Below are 21,721 nucleotides of genomic sequence, written 5' to 3' on the forward strand. Positions count from 1 at the left end.
ACATGATTGTATGGAAATCTACATGGATGACTTCATAACATTTGGAGTTACTTTTGAGGAAGCAATAGTGAATCTTGAAAAGGTTTTGGTAAGATGTTAAGAACATAATTTGGCACTTAACAGTGAAAAGTGTTTCATGCTCATGCAGGAAGGTGTAGTACTTGGTCATTTCATATCAGCTGTAGGAATACAAATGGATCTAGCTAAGATAGAGGTAATTCAAACATTTCCCATACGTACAAAATTAAAAGATGTAAGATCTTTTCTAGGTCATGCTAGATATTAAAAATATTTCATAAAATATTTCAGCAAAATAGCTAGTCCCTTGTATAAGTTACTCACAAAACAAGTTGAATTTAGTTGGACATCTGAATATGATGAAACCTTCCTGCAGCTTAAGAAACTTCTGACTACAACACTAGTCTTATAAGGCCCTAATTGGAATTTACCTTTTCACATATATACAGATGCCTTTGATTATGCCATAGGTATAGTCCTAGCCCAACAATCCAAAAATCTTGAAAATGCAATCTATTATATCAGTAAGAGCTTTCACAGACCAGAGCTAAACTACACTGTGACTAAAAAGGAATTGCTAGCACTAATTTATGCCCTCAAAAAATTTCAACATTACATAATTGGCTATTCCATATTTTTTCATACTAATCATGTAGCAATTAAATATCTCATGAAAAAACTTGCTATAATAAGTAGGTTAGCAAGATGGTTACTATTGTTGTAAGAATTTGATTTAACTATTGTTGATAAGCCTAGAAAAGCCAATGTTGTAGTTGATTATTTGTCAAGAATCCATCATGATGATACTAACACTACTTTGGTAGATGATGCATTTCTAGATGAGCATTTATTTAATATTATTATTCAAACTCCATGGTATGCAGACATTGCTAACTAAATTGTAGCCAATAAAATACTAGCACATTTTTCTTACAAGGAAAGGAAGTTGCTTGTAGAGAAAAGTTTATGTTTCTCCTAAATGGATAATCTATTGTTTTACACTGGACCTGATCAAGTTATGAGAAGATGTGTGAGAGAAGATGAGACATATGGAATTCTACATGCATGTCATAGTGAACCATGTAGAGGACACTTTGCAGCAAAAAGAATAGCTTTCAAAATCTTGACAATTGGTTATTATTGGTCTACACTTCACAAGGATGCAGTCAACTATACAAGGAATTGTGACAAGTGTCAAAGGATGGGCCAACCAACAAGAATAGATGAAATTCCTCTTAATCCTTAGATGGCATTAACACCATTTGACAAATGGGGAATGGACTTCATTGGTCCAATTGATCCTCCATCTAATGGGAAATCCTATATTCTTGTGTGCACTGATTACCTGACAAAATGGGTTGAAGTTAAGGCTATGAAGCATGCTCATGATGAAAAAGTTGCTAAATTTTTATATGAAGATATTTTTACTTTCTATGGTGTACACAAAGAGCTATTCATTGACCAAGGTGTGCAATTCACCTCTAATCTGATCTTAGATTTGATGAAACAGTATAACATCAAGCACCAGAAATACAGTCCTTATCATCCTCAAGCTAATGGACAACTAGAGGTCACAAACCATGAGCTGGAGAATATCCTAACAAAAATAGTCCATTTGCACCATAGGGATTAGACCAGTAGATTACAAGAAGTTGTTTGGGCTTACAGAACAACCTGGAAGACTACTATAGGATTTAGACCATTTGACCTCTTATATGGTAAGGTAGAAATGCTTCCAATTGAATTTGAACATAAAAATCTAAGGAAAGCATTGGCATTGGATTTTTAGCTTCATGTAGCATAAAGAGAATGTAGTTTGCATCTTAACTCTTTGGATGAGATGCACAAAGCTACTTTGGAACATACTAAACTGATATAGAAACAAAGGAAATAATGACATGATTCTCCTATTATCAGTAAACAATTTCAAGTTGGTGACTGGGCACTACTATATGATTCCAAATTTAAAGATATGTCAGGAAAGCTACAAACAAGATGGTTGGGACCATATGAAATTAGTCATGTCTTTGATAATGGAGTCGTTCAACTAACTACCATTGATCCGGTACCTTTCAAACTATTAGTCAATGGTCATAGATTGAAATTATACAAATGGCCCCAAACCAAAGAGGACTTCCTACAACAATTTTAGTAGCTGAATTCAAATACAAATCAAGTAACTCTTCCTACAGCCAAAGGTGTCAACCTTCTGACTATCACTCTTCAACATTAGTTTCTTTGTGCATGCTCATAATAAAGACTTCATGTTCACATAAAGTTCACTTTTTTATTCACTTTTTCCTTCCATCTCATCTCTTTACCTTCCACCCATCCACCTCATCTCATTTATTTTATCTTCCATCCATCCACTTTCCACGTCATCAATTTCTCATGTTTCAATAAACCCCGCGAGATGCTGATGGACCTGACGATGATGATATCACTTCTGCCACCATTTTTTTGGTATGTGTGATAATCAGATTAACAAGTATAACATTTTCAAATTATTCTTCACTTATAGTCCACATATTTCATTAATTATATTTAATACTACATAATTTATATGATGGCAGTGTTATGCCAGTCCTTACCCGTACTAGGTCTAACAAGTGTGGACACTTGTCCAAATTTAGCAAGGGGCAGGGAAGGTCACTAATATCCAATTGCATTTCTATTTATCCATAAAGATTTTTTCAAATCTTTGCATTCCCTTCATTAATGAAAATTAATTTCCATAAGCAAACAAGTGAGGTGTTGTACTCCCTATTTTTGAATGATTTTCTATGTCAAGCTGTGATGTGACTTGTGTTAAAATTTTATGCGATCTGAACCCCATTTTCAGATGATTCTCACACATATTCATGATTTACCTTCATTAAAAGCCATATTATTGTGCATAACAATTTTTTATGACATTAATTGCCTATTAAAACAAAGAAGTGTGAGTTGAGTCTATAAAATAACGAAGCAGCTTGATGCTTGAATTCAAAAGGGGGAAAACAGAGTAAACAAAGGAAGTGTTAAGTGAATGGGTGGATAGTTGCAGAGGAGAGAACTAGTAGAACATACTATGTTGCTCTCAGATGTAGAAGTCATGAGAAGGTTTTATGCATGTGGATGACTAGGGTATTTCTTGAGTTTGACTACATATGATGAAGAGGCAATTGCAGAATTTAAAAGGACATTCGACAAGGGTGAAGCTTCCATTTGGGGTTTAACAATGATTGCAATAGAGGAACACATTATTGAAGTGATGGGATTGCCTAAAGTTGGAGAACATTACCCCAACACACATGATGCGAGGTCAGCAAGAACTCAATTTACTATACCGCTTGGTCCTTAAATGGACATTACAAAGCAAGGTTACAAGAGAATGTCATTGCCACCACCATAAAATGAATTAGCCATGCATATTATCAGGTATTTTACATGCGAAGGTAGATTCTCATACTTGCATGCATATCATTTCAAATTACTTAGATGTGTAAGGCATAATCTTGCATTAAACATTCCAAATTTTTTGTATAATATGCTTTGCTTTAGTGCATAAGAGACTCAAAAAGGAAAAGATAATTTTGTTACTCATCATGCCTTAATCAATTTATTGATAGAGAGGTTGCTTAGGGACGTATCTCCCATGATATAGGATGAATTTGTGCAAGCCAAAACTATGCAACCCCAAGCTGCCCCTAGTGAACAACCTAGTGAGGAAAATGTCCCTACCAATGAGCCTACTGAACAAAACACCCAAGAGGCTGAGGTTAAAAAGACCCAAGAAAATGTGGAAAAAACTATATCTATTCAAGAAAATGTGCCTTCACCTATGCAAGAGACCCTGAAACCTACTTCTAGCAGAGCCAAGAGGAAATGGAAACTGTAGGAAGAAATCTCTGTTCAAGAAAAAGAAGAGTTGAACCCTACAATTGTAAGAAAAAAGAGAACAAAGAAAAATCCTGCAACAACTACTCCTGTAATAGAGACACCCATAGAGAAAAGTAGGCAAAAGGATATGATGCAAGAAGAAATCCCCATAAGGAGAAGCCCAAGATGAGAGGGCAACTTTCTAAAGATTCTACTTTGTCTAAAACTTCCACTAGAGAATCCCTTGTGCAAATTGTTTCTGATCACTCTCCTCCCCATCTTGAGACTACAAGCATTCCTAAAAATCCTACTGAGGAACATAGGGATGAAATCAAAGAAAATCTAGATGATACCCCAACAAATCTACCAGGTACTTCTAGTTGTAGGGATGAAATAGTTCCTGAATATGTTGATCCAAACACTGCCCTAGTTCCCCATAGATCAACATGGATTACTAATTTTGTAGAACATTTATAGTAGGAACAGAGAAAGAGGAAAAGAGATCATGAAGAAGACAGTGGTTCTATCACACTACCAAAACTCCTTTTTCAGTTGTATGGATAGCATCTATTTGCTAAGGCCTTGTGAAAAGAAGAGAAGAAAAAGATGAATAAGATTATAGTATCTCAAGGTGAAGAAATTGTAGATTTAAAGGAACAATTAGCAAGCCAAAAGCAATGAATGGACCATGCCCTCAAGTTAGCTGATCAGGCCCTTCCTTGTAGACCACCACCAAGAGTTTATGCTCTCTATTTGAAAGAGCAATTTCTTTTTTTTCAATTAATGTTAACTCTTAAGAATATTAATGCAAAGTTCAAATCTGCACAAGAATTTTATGGACTATATTAGACTCTACCACCTTGGTAGTAGAATTTACTTTGTGAATTATATGTTCATAATTTTGTTATCCCTTCAGAGACTCAATGGAATCCATTTCTTTACATAGGAGATATACACTTAAGAGCCCTCATGTCCTGGATGTCCAATGAAGCAAATTATGATAGGCAGCTAAATAATTACAGGGATGAGGAAAGGATAGAACCTTTTCCTTTAAGAGCAGAGAGTAGCAAGCTACATGAAGTTCTCAGTGATTGGTTCATATTAACTTATGGAAAGAAGAATCCAAAAGTAAGGGATAGGATCTTTGTTGCTAGAACTAAGGTTTATGTTGATTATGAAAATTTTCCCTATTTTACTTTCCAGAGAGCTATGATTGGTGCTAGGAGTAGATGGACCAGACTACGTGAATCTCTTAAAAAGTCAAAACCACATAGTCCTATCAACTTGGAGGCAACACTTCACAAGGTTCCAAAATATTTAGAGTTAGGGAAGTAGACCAAACCAGAGTTGTGGTGTCCCCTAACCATGTAGCCTCCAATGCTCCTATGGCCTTTGTATGAAATTAATGTTGATAGACTCGACAAGTTGTAGGAAGACCATGGAAGGGAAGTGTGGGAGAGAACTAGAGGATTTTACTACACTTGCAAGAGCAATAGAAAAGGGAGGATAGAGATTGGAGAGTTTAGGTCATTAACAAGGAAGAGCAATGCTAGAGGACAAGCATTAGTTTAGCAGGGGGTAGATGATGAGACCAAAATTTGCATTTATTCCATGATAGTTTTAAGATACTTTGTTGATACTCTATTTTATCTTTGTCAAAACATTTGTGGACCTATGTTTATTGAACCTATGATAAACCTATGGGTAGAAACTATGCCATCTTTTGCTAGTATTATATATATTGTGCAGTATTTCATATAGTTATCAAAATGTGTGTTCTTATATTTGAATTTAATTTGATAAATGTTTATTTACAAACATGTCTTTGTATTGTAACTAGCTTGTTAATGAAGACTGAAAGATGATTGGAGGAATTCAAAAGTTGAGCACCAACAACATTCAAGGAGAAGAGAACACTAAGGAGCAACCACAGTGGAGGAAAGTTGTAATGGTTCCAGAAGACACGACAATGAGTAAGGAGAATCTATGAAGAATTATTTCCTTCTCTACATTTAGTCTATGGTGAGTGGATGCTCAAACTTTATTATTCCCACCTTAAGCCATTATTCCTCCTTCCCACCTTCAGTTGTTATTCTCCTATTTTCTCTCCTACAGATTTAGAGCTAGGTCATTTACTTTTATGTTATGGAATAAGTGTTGATCTCCTATATCTAGGAATCAACCCAAGTGTGTTAGTTTAGTCAGTTAGAAGAAAGAGTTTATGAGAACAGACTATTAACTTTTATAGTTGTGTTTTTACAATTTTGTGTTATGTAATGAATTTCTAAAATCTAATGAAATATTTTTTGACTTCTATCTTGTGTTAGTATTTTAGTGAATCCGACCAAGGGGGCCCACTTGGAAGGTGGATTAGATTAGGATAGAATAGATTTATTTCCAAGCATTCTTAATGTTGTAAGTAGAAGTTGTAAGTTCCTTCCTGTAGCATCGCACTGTTGAATCCCAATTATATTAGATAGAGTATCAAGTTCATAGTAAACAAAGTTTCTATATTTTTCAGGTTCCTTACTACTTTTTTCTTCACATGTGCACTTTCTATAACTTTATGAGCAGAGAGATTCAAACATTTATATGCTTTGCTCTTATTTGACTATCCCAAAAATATGCCTTCATCACTTTTTGCATCAAATTTTCCTTTTCTTAACTCATTTTGAATATAACATTTACTTCCAAATACTTTGAAATAAAAAACATTAGGTTTATAGCCATACCATAATTGATAAGGTGTTTTCTCTAAATATTTTTTCAACTATACTCGATACAAGGTATGAACTATAGTTCTATTTGCTTCCTTTCAATATTTGATAGCAATGTTCTTCTCTATAATTAGGGTCCTTGCATAATCCATGATTGATCTATTCCTTCTTTCAGCAATGCCATTTTGTTGAGGTGTACCAGGTGCAAATCCACTTGCCTTTTCATTCCTCTTTCATTGTACAATTCATATAATTCATTAGATTCTCCTCCTCTGTCTGATCTAAAACATTTTAGTTTCTTTCCTATTTCTTTCTCCACTCTAGCCAAATACCATTTGAACTTTTGAAAATCTTTTGATTTATCCTTTAAACACATAATTTTCATCATTCTAGAATAATCATCAACAAATATAATAAAGTACTTATCTCCATAGTAGCTTTTTGTGCCAATAGGTCCACAAAGGTTTGTATGGACTAGCTCCAATACTTATTCATAATGATAATTTTTTCTTTTAAAACTTGTCTTTCCCATCTTTCCAATTTGACAATTCTTGCACATGCCCATGTCAGATTTTTGAGGCTTGGAGTTCCTCTCACTCTTTTTTTTTTTTGCTTATATTAAAAAAGTTATCAAAATTCACATGACATAACCTTTTATGCTATAACCAACTTTCTTCTACTTGAGCAATGAAGCATGAAGTTTCATTTAGATCTAGATAGAATAGATTGTCTTTTGTTTGCTTGCCAGTCCCAACCATATTTCCTTTCCCATCTAGTAGATTAGCTTTTCCATTCATGAATTCTACCTTGAAACCAATGTTGTTCAATTGATCCACACTAAGTAGATTATGCTTAAGTGCTTCAACCCAATAAGCTTTATCACATCTAAGATCATCGGTTAATGCAATACAACCTTTTCCTTTCACATAACATGGTTCATCATTGCTAAATCTAAAACTTCCACCATCATAGTGTACCAAGTCCTCAAATTTAGATTTATCACCAGTAATATGGTGAGAACAACCACTATCAATAATCCATGTATCATTTTACTAATATGTGAGATAAGCACCATCTTATCATTTGATTCATTTGATTCATCCTTAACATCAATGTAGACCATTTCATCTTCTTCACTACTATTAGAATCTTTAGCAATGTAACAAGATTTATTACCTTTGTCCTTGATATCCTTGTAGCTTTTGAAGTCCTTCTTTCCATTGTACTTGTCATGCTTTTTCTTCTTCTTTTTCTTCTCTATTTGGACACCTTGCAGAAATGTGACCAACTTCTTCACAAGAACATTAGATCAAAGGAATTTTTCCTTTGTACTTCCCTTTTCCCTTGGTAAATCTTCTTGCAAGTAATGCTTCAATAACTTTGAGATCTTCATCAAAACCATCTTCATCTTTACTGTTAGATTTCCTTTTAGATTTAGTAGCTTTCTTCTTGAGTGATAGCTTGGCTTGAAATGCAGACTCAAGGTTTCTAGAGTTAGGAAAATAGTTATCATAGTTATCTAACTCAAATTTTGTCAACCTTCCTACTTGTACATCCAAAGTCATGTCATTCTTGGGATTGCATCTCATCTCTTGAATTGCTGAAACACTAATTGGATAGATAGGAAGAAGGGTTCTAAGTACCTTTCTTATCACTATCCCATCATCTATCTTTCCTCCTAAAGCTTTGATTGCACACACACAAGCTTTGATCCTTTCATTATATTTTGAAATGTTCTCATCTTCATTTGCTCAAATTGACCTCTAAGACTTTTTTCCTTAGCTCTCCTTACATTTTCATCTCCTCCATAGATTTCTTTTAGATTGATCCACATCTCGTAAGTAGTAATACAGTCTTTGACTTCATCAAATTTAGCATAGTTGAGAGTCATAGAAATATCAATCATCATAATGTTATGATTTTTATTTTTAGTAATTTCTTCAATAGTCATAGTTCTAGTAGGTGCCACATACTTGGTGTATGGGTAATTTAGGTATAAGTCTCCAATAGTTGTCAAATGCAATCTCATGAGTTTTTACCATGCCTTGAAGTTATCTTTGTTTATCTTAGGGATCTCCCTTTTGTAAGACATCTTGATCTTTAGCTTAAGTCCTCGAAACCTTCTCTACAAGCACCAAAACCTCTAATACCAATTGTTGGAAAAATAAGAGGAGTAATTGAGAGGGAAGGGGTGAATCAGTTACCAAAAAAAAAAAATCTTAGATACCTTAGATGTCAATAAAAATCAAAATAAAAACTCTAATGAAAGTGAAATACTATTGTAACTTGGTTAGCACTGGAATCACTCAACTAACACTGAGAATTAGTGTTACTTTATAAGCATTTAAATATTTACTTCTTAAGATGTTTAGTTTTATTAGCCATAGTTAACTTAGTTGTAGAAACATAAAGAAAATAGCATGAACACATATGGCACTGAGATTTAATGTGGAAACACAATTTGGGAAAACCACCAATTGCAACTAGTTACTACTTTTCACTCTTCTAAAGTGAGCCCTATTAGGAGCCAACCTTATTAAAGGTTACAAAGAACACAATTAGGTGTGACCATGCTATAGGATTTAAATCACCCTATTAGGAGTGGCCTTGTTAGAGGTCTTTAGACACTTCAATCTAGAAACGTCACCTTGTTAGAGGATTTGGCAAATAGCTATTAAGCTAACTCTGTTAATAGATTTGATACACTACTACAACTATTAGAGAGTAGTTTCAATGTGATCTGATTGTTGATGCAACTATATTGCTAATTTTATATTTTTGTTCTAGCTCAAATACTTGATCCTCCTTGATCAGATAAAACTTTGCATCTTGGTCAACTCAAGATACTCAGCTATTCTTCCAATTCACTTCCTTGCTTTATCTTTTCAATCCCATGCTTGTTACATTCAATCCCACAACTTGACCTTATATTATTTAACTTGTCAAGTCGGCCTAAATACACTTCCAAATATTCAATAACTAACCCTTAAGTCAGCTAGACTTAACAAATAAATTCATCAAACTAAATATGTTGACTAAAGAAAATCCTTCATTAGCCAACCCAACTTGGTCAACACTAACTCAGAAAAGACTTTATTCAAAATTCCTTTGGTAATTGAGTGAACTTGGTTAACATTACATCTTGAACTAAATTTTCTTTGGTAACTAAATTAGCTCAATTAACACTAGTTCCATGCTAACTTCTCTTTGGCGCTCGAGTAAACTCAACAGATACTAGCTTCCTGTGAACTTCCTTTGGTGCTCAAGTGAACTCAATAGACACTATCTTCCTAAACTTGATTATCTTTGGAATGCTTAGCAGATACTAGAAACTATCTTCATCACCTAAGTGAGCTCAGTAGACACTAACTGGTAAAGACTTGACATTTTGTGTAACATCAAAGACAATATACAATTGAACAATTAATTTTCAACAAAGATAACTTTCACAAGAGATTGACAAGATAAGTGCATGGAGATGCAAGAATGATATTATTGATAATGGACTTCCTTAACATCCAATGGATTTATTTTAAAATGTACATAATAGGATTCCTTATATAGGAAAGGTGATAAGAGACAAAGATAAGGAGAAGATAACTATCACATGTCCACTAAAGGTGGATCATCCTCCATTATACAATGAAGTATGTGCAATGATGAGGATGATAATGTGATAAGTGAAGTAAAGGTGGATTGAGATAATAACTATGACTACCTAGAGTGGAATTCACCTATACCATGTGTTTAATTGAGGTGCAAACTCCTAGTGTCTCAATGATAAACTACTATGCAATGCATTAGCCTAAATAAGCTTAAGTAAGCATGATTAGTGAATATATAATTACACCAATAGGGGTTAAGTGGTTTGGACTTTGAGTCAAGGACTAAAACTATGAAATCTTTTTGATATCTAAAAAGGGTGTATGGAAAGCCTCATTGTGTTCCAGAGTTAGGAGTTAAGGTCTTAAAAATGAAATAGGAGGACTAAATGTTGATGGTTTTCCTACTAAGCCATAAATGAGGAATGAAGGTATGGTACTTTCTTGGTCTAACTAATGAGTAATTCATGTCAAATTAGTAACTCTAAGGACCTCCAAGATGTTTGTGGAGTTTTAGTTTAATTTTGAGGTCCAAATTCTAAAATTGGCTTATCTAGGAAAAGAAGCCCTAAAGCCTAGAATTTTTCATTTTGGGGAGTGGAAATATAATTCCTATCAAACCTTGAGAAACCAATCAAATCCATAGAGACAGAGTTAGAATTGTAAAGAATTTTGGAATGCAAAAAAAGGTATCTAAGTTGATCTCTTTGTGTGGTGATTTGGTGTAAAGGGTCAGACACACTTCTTGCAGCGCTCTCTGCATCTGTTAGTCTTGGCTCTCGCATACTTGTTGAAAAAATCCTCAAATTTCAAACATACGGCCTCCCAAAATTTAACATGATCCATCTTGAATATGTTCTTAGAAAAATAAGAGAGGGGAGAAGAAATCAACTATATCCAGATATCCTATAGGCCATTCAAACAACTTAGTACCAATTCAAACTTAATAAAATTTGTTAATAATAAATTGGTAACTAGATTCAACTTCTAAAACAAAACTTATATCAACTTTACTTCATATTGTTGTCTCACTATTTATACTTATACATAGTATCAGAGTAATCACTTAGCTTATACCAAGTTGCAACACTAAGTAAATAACATGGAAATAAAATTTGCAACACAAGAGAATTCACACAATTTCACTATCTCTCTACACTTCCTTTTCTTGATCTTTTCAATTATGTTCTGCTTGGTTCACCTTGTATCTTCTACTCGATAAACTTCACCCTTATCAGAAAACTATCAACAATATCATTAGCAACTAAAATCAACCTCATTCAACTCCTTAGATAGATAACTTTTCCTTTCCATATTCTTCCATATTTTGCTTCTTAATCATGATTTTAGGTCTCACATTCAATGTAGTTAGTCACTCAAAAAATAGAACTTCCTTGACATTGTGAACATCTTCATCTTTCTCAAGTCTCCTTCATAAGATCTTCAGTACATTTCTCTAACTGTAGATCTCATAACTAACTTTGACTTTATCCTTTAATATTATCAAACATTCATAATTTTCATCAAAATGTGGCCTTAGATTAATCATTTCTTTTGTTCTTTACTCGAAAAACATTGCAACTTTAGTCAAGAAATACATCACTCAGTTAACATTAAACTTTAAGTTTTCTTTTCTAGGTGCTTGGTGACAAATGTAATCACTCAGTTAATAATGTGTCTCTTCTTTCATTAACCAAACTATTATGAACTTCTTCACAACATTACATGATTATAAAAAATCAAACCACTATTATATTGTCATAGTCTAATTCATTCAAGTACCCATTGAATACCAACACTTATCAACTTTTTCATTATCATTTCAAATCCCTATCATCAATAAAATGATATGGTACTTACTAAATTAGTATAATGTCTAACCAACTAATGCTTGACATCAATGATAATATAACAACTGATATACCTCATTTTAATAATCTCCTCCTTTGGCATTGATGGAAACACATAAACATAAGATTTTACATTACAAAACATTACACATAAGATAATAAAATGTATGCATTGAAAATAATATAACTTTTCAGCTCTCTAACTTTATTCAAGTTCTCTATAATAGATTTCAACATCGCCTTCATAATTTCTCCCCCTTTGGGTATACTTCTCTTCTTAGTAGCATCATATCTTCATTGTTCTCTAATTTTACATCTTCTCTGATTCTCTCCTAATCACTTCAATCACTTCTCTCTTTTGTACATCCCTCCCCTTAGGTAGCTTCTTAATCTTTTCTAATTCTCTCCCCCTTTGACAACAATGCCAAAGTTAAATATAAGTTTTAGTGTGAAACTTATAAAACCCTTAACTAATACCTTGTACCTTGCATATATTATATACATCAATTTCATTATAATCACTTATACATCTTTAGGAAAGAGTTCCTAAAGAGTGAACTATTTCATCAAATTGACAAAGATATATCTAATTATCCTTGGATTGATGCAACATGCATATTTTCTTAATGAATCTTTGAAAGGGAAAGGACCCCTAGTTTACCTCTTAGATACTCAAAATCATCTCTAAGCAGTGGCTTAGTAAACATGCCTACAATTTTTTCTTTATATTTCACATATTCAAGCCTCACTTGCTTCTCTTGTACTTTCTTTCTCAAGTAATGATACTTCATAGATATGTGTTTGGTTTTTGCATGCATCATTGAATTCTTTATATATTTATTGCACTAGTATTATCACAATAAATAGGAACACAGTCATTAATTTCTTCTTGCGATCCTTCCAACACTTGATTAATCCAAATAATATTTGAACAATTATTTTCATCACAAAAATACTCAACTTTAGTACTAGATTGTGATAAGAAAATCAATTTTTATTAACCTTATAATGAGTCTTTCTCCTAAGAAGAAATCTTCGTACAACTTGTACTTTTTCTGTCATCCACTTTACCATTCCAATAAACATTGGTGTAGATTTTAATTGTAAAGTAACCATCTAGTGTGTACCACAATTCATAATCTTCAATTCCTTTTAGATATCTAAATCTAGTTTTAACACCAGTCATATGTGTTTCCTTAGGATTAGAAGAAAACCTTGCAACTATTCCAACTGCATGTACAATATCAGGTCTACTATGCAAAACATATTCTAGATTTCTATATTTTGTCTCATTCACTTCAGTAGTAGTGTTCTCCTTAGATAATTTGCATCTAATCAAGATAGGTGTATCGATTGGTCTTGACTCATCCATCCCAAATGTTTTCAAAATATCCTTAACATACTTAGACCGAGTCACACATATACCATCTTTTATTTGATGAACTTGTAAGCTAATGAAAATGTTGATCTCCCAAACATAGTCATTTCAAACTCCTTTCTCATCTAATCAGCAAATGATTTGCACAACAAATTATTACAACTAAATATAATATCATGTACAAAAACTTTAGCAATCAACACTATGTTTTCAGCATCACTTTTCAAATACCAATTACTATTTTCACTTGTTCTAACAAATCCAATATTAAATTTAATATGAATGTAACCTTTCATACCATGCTCTTAGTTTTTGTATCAATATGTACAATGCTTTGTTCAATTTGCAAACCAGGTGCCTCTGATCTAGTTCAACAAATCCACCATATTGTTCTATGTAGACTTCTTCTTCAAGTATTCTATTAATAAATGTTGACATAACATCCATTTTATATACTTTGAATTTCTTGTAATTAACATAGGCCAACAAATTTCAAACTCCTTCCAATCTACAAAAAGGGGCAAAAGTCTCACCGTAGCCAATTCCTTCTTCTTGGGCATAACCTTTTCAAACTAATTTGGCCTTATTCCTCATAACTTCACCATTTTCATTCACTTTATTTTTGAAAATCCACTTTGTTCCTATCACATTCTTATAAACTAGTCTCGATACTAGTATCCATGTGTTATTTTCCTCAGTTCGATCAATCTCTTCATTCATAACATTAATGCATTCTTCATTGTCAAGTGCAACTTTTAGAGTTCTTGGTTCACAATAATCAAACATGTATAGTCCTTCAATTTAATTCATGTCATGACACCAACACATTTATCTTCAATAATTTATTCAAGTGAATGGTTCTTTCTCACATATTTTTATAGCACTAGTTCAATTTTTTGATTTCCAACATTATCTTCACTTGATTCGGCCTCAACATCTTTCTTAATTTGTTCTATCTATGATTCAATTATTGCAAGTTGATACTCGATGGCTCTCTGTTGTTTCTTGAGCATAACACTTGAAACATATTTATAAACATGGATTTTTGTTGGTAATCATCAGGCTTCTTTTTTCTTTCCTCATCATTCTTGTTTGCAAACTCATCATTTCTTACATTTGCACTTTCAATCATTGAGTTAGTAAACTTTTTAAAATATTTATAAGCCTTTCTATTAGAATAATAACCAATGAAAATGCCTTAATTACCTTTAGAGTCAAATTTACCATTTCTTGCATTTTTATGAATGTAGAATCTACTTTGAAATATCTTGAAATAATTCACGTTAGGTGTTTGACAATACTAGAGTTCATAAGATGCCTTGTTTGTTCCCTTCTTTAGTTGAACTCAATTAATAGTGTAAACTATAGTGCTTATGGATTCTCACCAAAACATTTGAGCAATTTCTTTTTCAATCAGTCATGGTCTTGCACAATCAATAATTAACATGTTCCTTCTTTCAGCTATCTCATTCTACTATAATTTCCTTGGTACTGACAATTGTCTCTTAGTACCACACTCAATACAAAAGGTAGTGAATTTAATAGATAGAACCTTACCACTTCTATTAGATCTTTAAAATTACAATTATTTTGTAGTTTATTTTTAAACTCTAGATTTGTACCATTTGAACATATTAAAAGCATGTGACTTCAAATTCATGAACATGATAGTCATCATCCAAGAATAATCATCAACAAAAGTATGGAATATCTATCACCATAATACATGTATACTCTCATTGATCCACACAAATCAATATGCACTAATTCTAGAATATCATTTAGAGAAATATGTGTCTTACTTGAAAAACTTGACTTGGTCACCTTACCAAGATAATATTGTTTCCACATAGCATTCTTGGGTTTATGCAAGTTTAGTAAGCCTACAATTCTTCTCTTTCTAATGAAATTTACCATATTCTCAAAATTTAGATGACACAACCTCTTGTGCCACAACCACACATCTTTAAAAAATTTAAACAAGCATGCATCAATTGTAGGATCAAGGTAAAATAGATTACATTTTGTTTTCTCACTAGTACAATTCAAATTATCATCATCATCATAGATCTTGACCTTCTTCTTATGAAATCCTAACTTGTGACTTGTATTATTCAACTAAGCAACACTCAACATATTATATTTTATTCCTTGCACCCAATATACATCATCACATCTGATTTTGTCATTCAACATCAATGAACCTTTACTTTTCACTAGACATGGAACACCATTTCCTAATTTAACAGTTCCACCATCACATTCTTCATATTTTGCAAACTTACTAAGATATCTAGTCATATTATGTGAGCATCTATAATCAATGATCCATGTATCATTTTTACTAACATGTGAAATAATACCTTTATCATCCTCACACCTTTCCTCATTAGGGTACTCTTTAAAAAAAAATACACTACTTCCAATCCATCTTTTTCATCTTCAATTTTTGACTTAGCGTGCTCTTCCTGAACAATGTAGCATGATTTATTCCCTTTATCCTTGTAATCTTTGTTCTTTATGGATTTGTAATTGTTCTTATCATTTCTATCTTTCTTATCATCCTTGTACTTTCAAGGACATCTAGTAGTAGAGTGACCAACTTTATTGCATTTAAAATATATCAGTGGCAATTTATCTTTCAATTTACCTTTACCTCTCAGTAACCTTCTTGTGAGAAATTCTTCAATTTCATCCATATCATCTTCTAATTTTGACTCACTTTCATTGTTACTACTCTTTTATTTCTTTGAACTACCAATGGTGAAGCTTTGAAAGAATTCCCAAGTGTAGGCACACTGTTGTCAAAATTACTTAATTTAAATGCAACCAAACGACCAGCTAAATCATCAAGAGTAAGAATATTACCAAGCATAACTTTGACTTATTGAATTATATAAACTCTAATAACATAGATATGTAAGAGAGTTTTGAGAACCTTGCTTCCAAATTCAATATTATTGATAACTCCTTTAGAATCTTTGATTACACTCACAACTTCCTTGAGTTAGTTCACATACTATACACCATTATTAGCTTCCTTTATTCTCATGTTATCATATTTTCCTTTCATACTTTCTTCTATTTCTCTTAGTACATTCTCATCTCCACCATTACAAGTGCCAACTTTTTGAACATTTATTTTGCATTGGTACAATTCTTGATATCATCAAAATTGGCATCATTCGGGGAAGATGCAATCTCAATCATCATACTATTATGCTCTTTCTTCTATGTCATCACTTCCATAGTCATAGGAGGGGTAGGAGAAATATATGCATTTTTTAGCCTACGTAAAATATTGTCTCCAATTCCAAATACATATAACATTATCCTACTTTTCCATGAGGAGAAATTCTCCTTATTCAACTTTGGTACCTCTCTCTTGTACATATTTGTATCTTTATCTCAAGTTCCATCAAACTTTTTTCTTCAAACATTTAGCTATGATACAAATTCTTAGATAACTGAGAGTAGTAGGGTAGACTGGTGAATTATTTATATCTAGTTAAACTACAAACCTTTCAAACAACTTAGTGCCAATTCAAGCTTCATAAAATTTCTCAATGATAACTCGGTAACCACATTCAACTTCTCAAACTTATATCAACTTTACTTCAAGTTGTTATCTCACTGTTCATACTTATACTAAGCACTAGAGCAATAAATTAGCTTATACTAAGTTGAAGCATTAAGTAAATAACATGAAAATAAAATTTGCAATACATAAGCATTCACACACTTTCACTATCTCTATGCACTTTCTTTGCTTGATCTTTTCACTTATGTTATTCTTGATTCACCTTGTATCTTGTGCTTGATCAACTGAACCCTTATCAGAAAACTATCAACAATATCATCAAGAACTAAAAATATTCTCATTGAACTCCTTAAATAGATAGCTTTTCCATTCTAGATCCTTCCATATTTTTCCACTTAATCATGATCATAGATCTCAGATTCAATGTATTTAGCTAATCATAAAATAGAACTTCCTTGAACTTTTTGAATATCTTCATCTTGCTTAAGTCTCCTTCACAGATCTTCATTATATTTCTCTAGTTGTAGATCTTATAACTAAATTTGACTTTATCCTTTGATCTTGTTGAACATACTTAATTTTGATCAAAAGTTGACCTTAGATTAATCTTTTATTTTGTTCTTCACTCAACAAACAATATAACTTTACCAAGCAATACATCACTCAATTAACACTAAAATTACTTGGTTAACACTAAACTTTAACTTTGTTTTGCTAGGCACTCAGTTAAAACATTAATCACTTGGTTAATATTGTGTCTTTTCTTTCACTAAAAAAAATTATTATTGACTTCATCAAAACATTACATGATAATAAAATAATCAAACCAACACTATACTATTATAGTCCAATTCATTCAAGTACCCATTGAATACCAACACTTATCAACTCTATGATCATCATACTTTCTTCAAATCTTCTTCATCAATCAAATGATATGGTACTCTACTAAATTAGGATAATGTGTAACCAACTAAGGCTCAACATCAATGAAAACATAACAATTTATATGAATCTTTTACTTACAATGACAACATTAATAGTATGGCATAACATATGTTCTTTAGGTACTGCACTAAGATTGTACCTCTAAAGCTGAGAATTTGACTGAGAGAAAGAAGAGAGAAGTTGGCTTCCATTGTCACTTGTGCAAAAAAGAGAAAAAAAAAACCAAAGAAATTCATTTTGATGGTAAAATTTATTTTTTACTTTTCACAAATGATCATACAATGATGAAATGGATACCTTTTTTAAGACATAAATCTGAAGCTTGCAATAAATTTATAATATCCATGAGAAGATAGAAGAAAAATCAAATTTAAAGACAAAGTTCTTAAGGTTGCATAATTTTGACGAGTTTACATCAAGAGACTTTAAAAAATACTATGAGTATCATGGAATAAAAAGGGAGTTTTTTATAACAAAGATATCTCAACCAAATGAAGTCAGAGAAAGAAAGAAATTAACAACTCAAGAGATGACAATAATAGTGTTAGACAAAGAAAAACTATCTAACAAATTTCAGGAGGAGGTTATTCATGTAGTTATATATACACTAAATAGAGCCTAGTTAAGAATGAAAAAGGAAGAAACCTTATCATTTTTGGTATGGTAAGTCAACATCCAGAAAGCATATTTTAATTTTTGGCAGTCCTTGCTTTATAAAGAACAATGATGAAAACTTGAGTTGTTTTGAGTCTAGAAGTGATAAGGGAATATTTCTAGGATAAATTTCACATAAAAAGAATTAAAGTTAGATTTATTTATTTTTAAATCAAATCATGTAAATTAATCAAGTTAAGGTTGCTAAAGAATATGATACTAATCATAAATTGAAAACTATTAAAAAGGTACAGGTGGAAATGAATTATAATAGAGAAACTAAAGAAGAAAATGATATAAATAAGAGTCTGATGAAGAAGAGAATGAAAAAAAAAGGAGAAGAAGAAAGAACAAGATCTAAAACTAAAAGAAAGAGGATAGCCAAATGTCATCCACAAGAACAAATTATTGGAAAAAGGAAGAAGGTGTCCAGAAACTAGGAAAATAATCACTAGAAATGAATAAGAAAACCTATGCTTAATATCAATAATAATCCAATAGTTATGGTAAATATCTTTGCAAACATCATAATCATAAAATATTTAGGATGATAAATAATTTTACACTATAATTTTTACTATGGAGAACATTTTTATGAAGTTATGACTATGATGACACCTTGTTCATAAAATGGGTTTCAGATTTGCAATTTTGAAAAAAATGGTATGCCTATAAATGAATAGGTATGATCCCATAACTCAGTGACAAGATACATATTAATGTTATAAAAAAATGTTATTCCTTCTAGAAAAATTGTTTACAATATTAAATGTGCTAGATAATTTGATTTCTAAAAATTGGTATGCTTGTGTGAGTTCTTGTAACCACTGTGATAGGAAGATTGCAAAACTATGCAAAGTGTATCAAGTTATTTAGAAAAGAGTTTTTGGTTGTCATGATTTGATGATGGTGCTCAATAGTTATGGTTATAAAGATATAGAATAATTTTTTGTCATCATTTTCAATTTGTTCTCATGATCTTTGCATTAAGTGTGTGGTTTCAGCATGAAGGAAGCAAAACAAGTCTACAAGTATTATGGGGGATCTTTTGCATTCACATGATTAACTATGCATTCAATGGTAAAAAATACACAATCATTTTCATATTTTATTAAGTATTATATTATGGGGGAGAATGTTGAAGTTATATTCACATCTTTTCCATATGATCTCAAAAAGGGGGAGAAACAACTACAAAAATGGGGCTTTTGGCTACATGGAGGAAAATGAATTTTAGAGAGAAATATGGTGACCTATTATCGAGGGACCATATTAGGCATAAGAGTAGGATGAGTATTCAAAATCTTTCCTGGAAACTTGTATCCAATATTTAGTTGGTGGTCATTGATGATTTCCACCCTATGATTGTAACCATGGATTTAGGGCTGCCTAGCTCTGACTATACTCAAGTTCTTGACATTGAGATTCCCAATTTCATCTACATCAATGTATTTCACAATTAGAGTTATAATTACATTACCATAGATGGTTTATGGGTCCTAATGAATAAGCATTTAATCTTATAGAATTGATATCCAAGAAATATATTGTCATAGGGTAGTTGATCCAAAGGTATGCATTGTCATTTGTATGATGGTTTTCATTAAGTTATACAAAATACTTGTCACCACTTTTCTTATAGCATCTGAAACTTTGGGAATGAAAACTTCTCCTCTACAGAAACCACCTTCTTACACTTTCAAACAAATTTCTTTTGTAAAAAATCAAGCAATAATCAGTGCTTTTGTATCATCAACCTAGTCTTTCTTCTTCTTGACATGCAATATATTTATTATTATTTTTGTAGGTAGGTTTATAGTTTTATAACCCTTCACATTTGAAATTTATTTACTGAGTTTCATGCTAGAGACATGACTCAAAGACTTAGAAGTAGGTAGCATTTGATTGCTCCTATTCTTTTTCAGTATTAACCCTTAATAATTCCTAACCAAATTACATATATATTTAATTATATCTCAAGTAATATCTCTACTTATCATGAATTTTGATGTATCAATATAGTCATTATTGACTCCTTTAAAAAAATAAGCCTAAGAGATTTAGGAAAAAAAAATTGTATGGAGACATTGCAAGAGAAAACAAACGTCTGAGTATATGATATTTCACAAGCTCATCTTCTTGTGATTCAACCTAAAAATGTCTTATTTCCTCATATTTCTACCTGCACACTAATCATGATACTTTTGTATGAATTTTGAGTTTACTATTGCCCATCTATTAATAATATTTCTTCTAAGACCTATAAATAATTTGAAAGTAACACCCTTAAGAGCATATGGAAAGAACTTTTTCTACCTGTATAGTAATCATGATACTTTGGTAGGAATTTTGACTTTACTATTACCTAACTATTAATAATATTTCTTCTAAGACCTATAAATATTTTGAAAGCACACCCTTAAGAGTAGATGGGAAGAGATTGTTGTAAGGAAACTTGCAATAAGAATATATTTGTTTCCACATAACCCATAATAGATCTGAAATAAACATGCAATTGAAATCCACATGCAAGAGAATAGACAACATACCCATAAAAATGTGACACAAGATATACCCTGGGAAATCATCATTGAGGGAAAAAACCAGCCTCCAAAAGCATCCATCACCATGTATTATTCAACAAAAACACCATTGCAGTACAACTATGGAAGCCTTCAAATCAATAGCCATAATTGAGCAATCCATGTGAACAAGCATGAATCCTCACATTCCATGCCATGCTTCCAACCTTCACAAATTCTCCCTTGGCTAACCTATCAAGCCTTGTCTTGCTCGACTCTTTCTCTTTTTCCCTTTCTATCTTCTCCTTCTCACACAAGAACTACCCTTGTGGTTGCTTATATAGTAGCAAGTCCCGCAAAACCACCAAGTGGTATTACATAAGCCATGTGCTACCTAACCCATTGACCCCACATTTAATATTATAAATTTAATTCTTTTTCCCCAATATTAAATAATTACATGAAATATAATCACAATGCTACAATACAACTCATCAAGTATATACCATAGGAGTCTTTACATGTTGCACGTCCATCTAGGTGTAACATTACATAATAAAATAGCCTAATACAATATAACAATATTATACAATGTGTACAACACCCATTATCTCAACAATCTCCCACTTG

The sequence above is a fragment of the Cupressus sempervirens genome, chromosome 11 (assembly GCF_028749045.1).
Source record: "Cupressus sempervirens isolate cs-2001-9-10 chromosome 11, ASM2874904v1, whole genome shotgun sequence".
Taxonomy (NCBI): domain Eukaryota; kingdom Viridiplantae; phylum Streptophyta; class Pinopsida; order Cupressales; family Cupressaceae; genus Cupressus; species Cupressus sempervirens.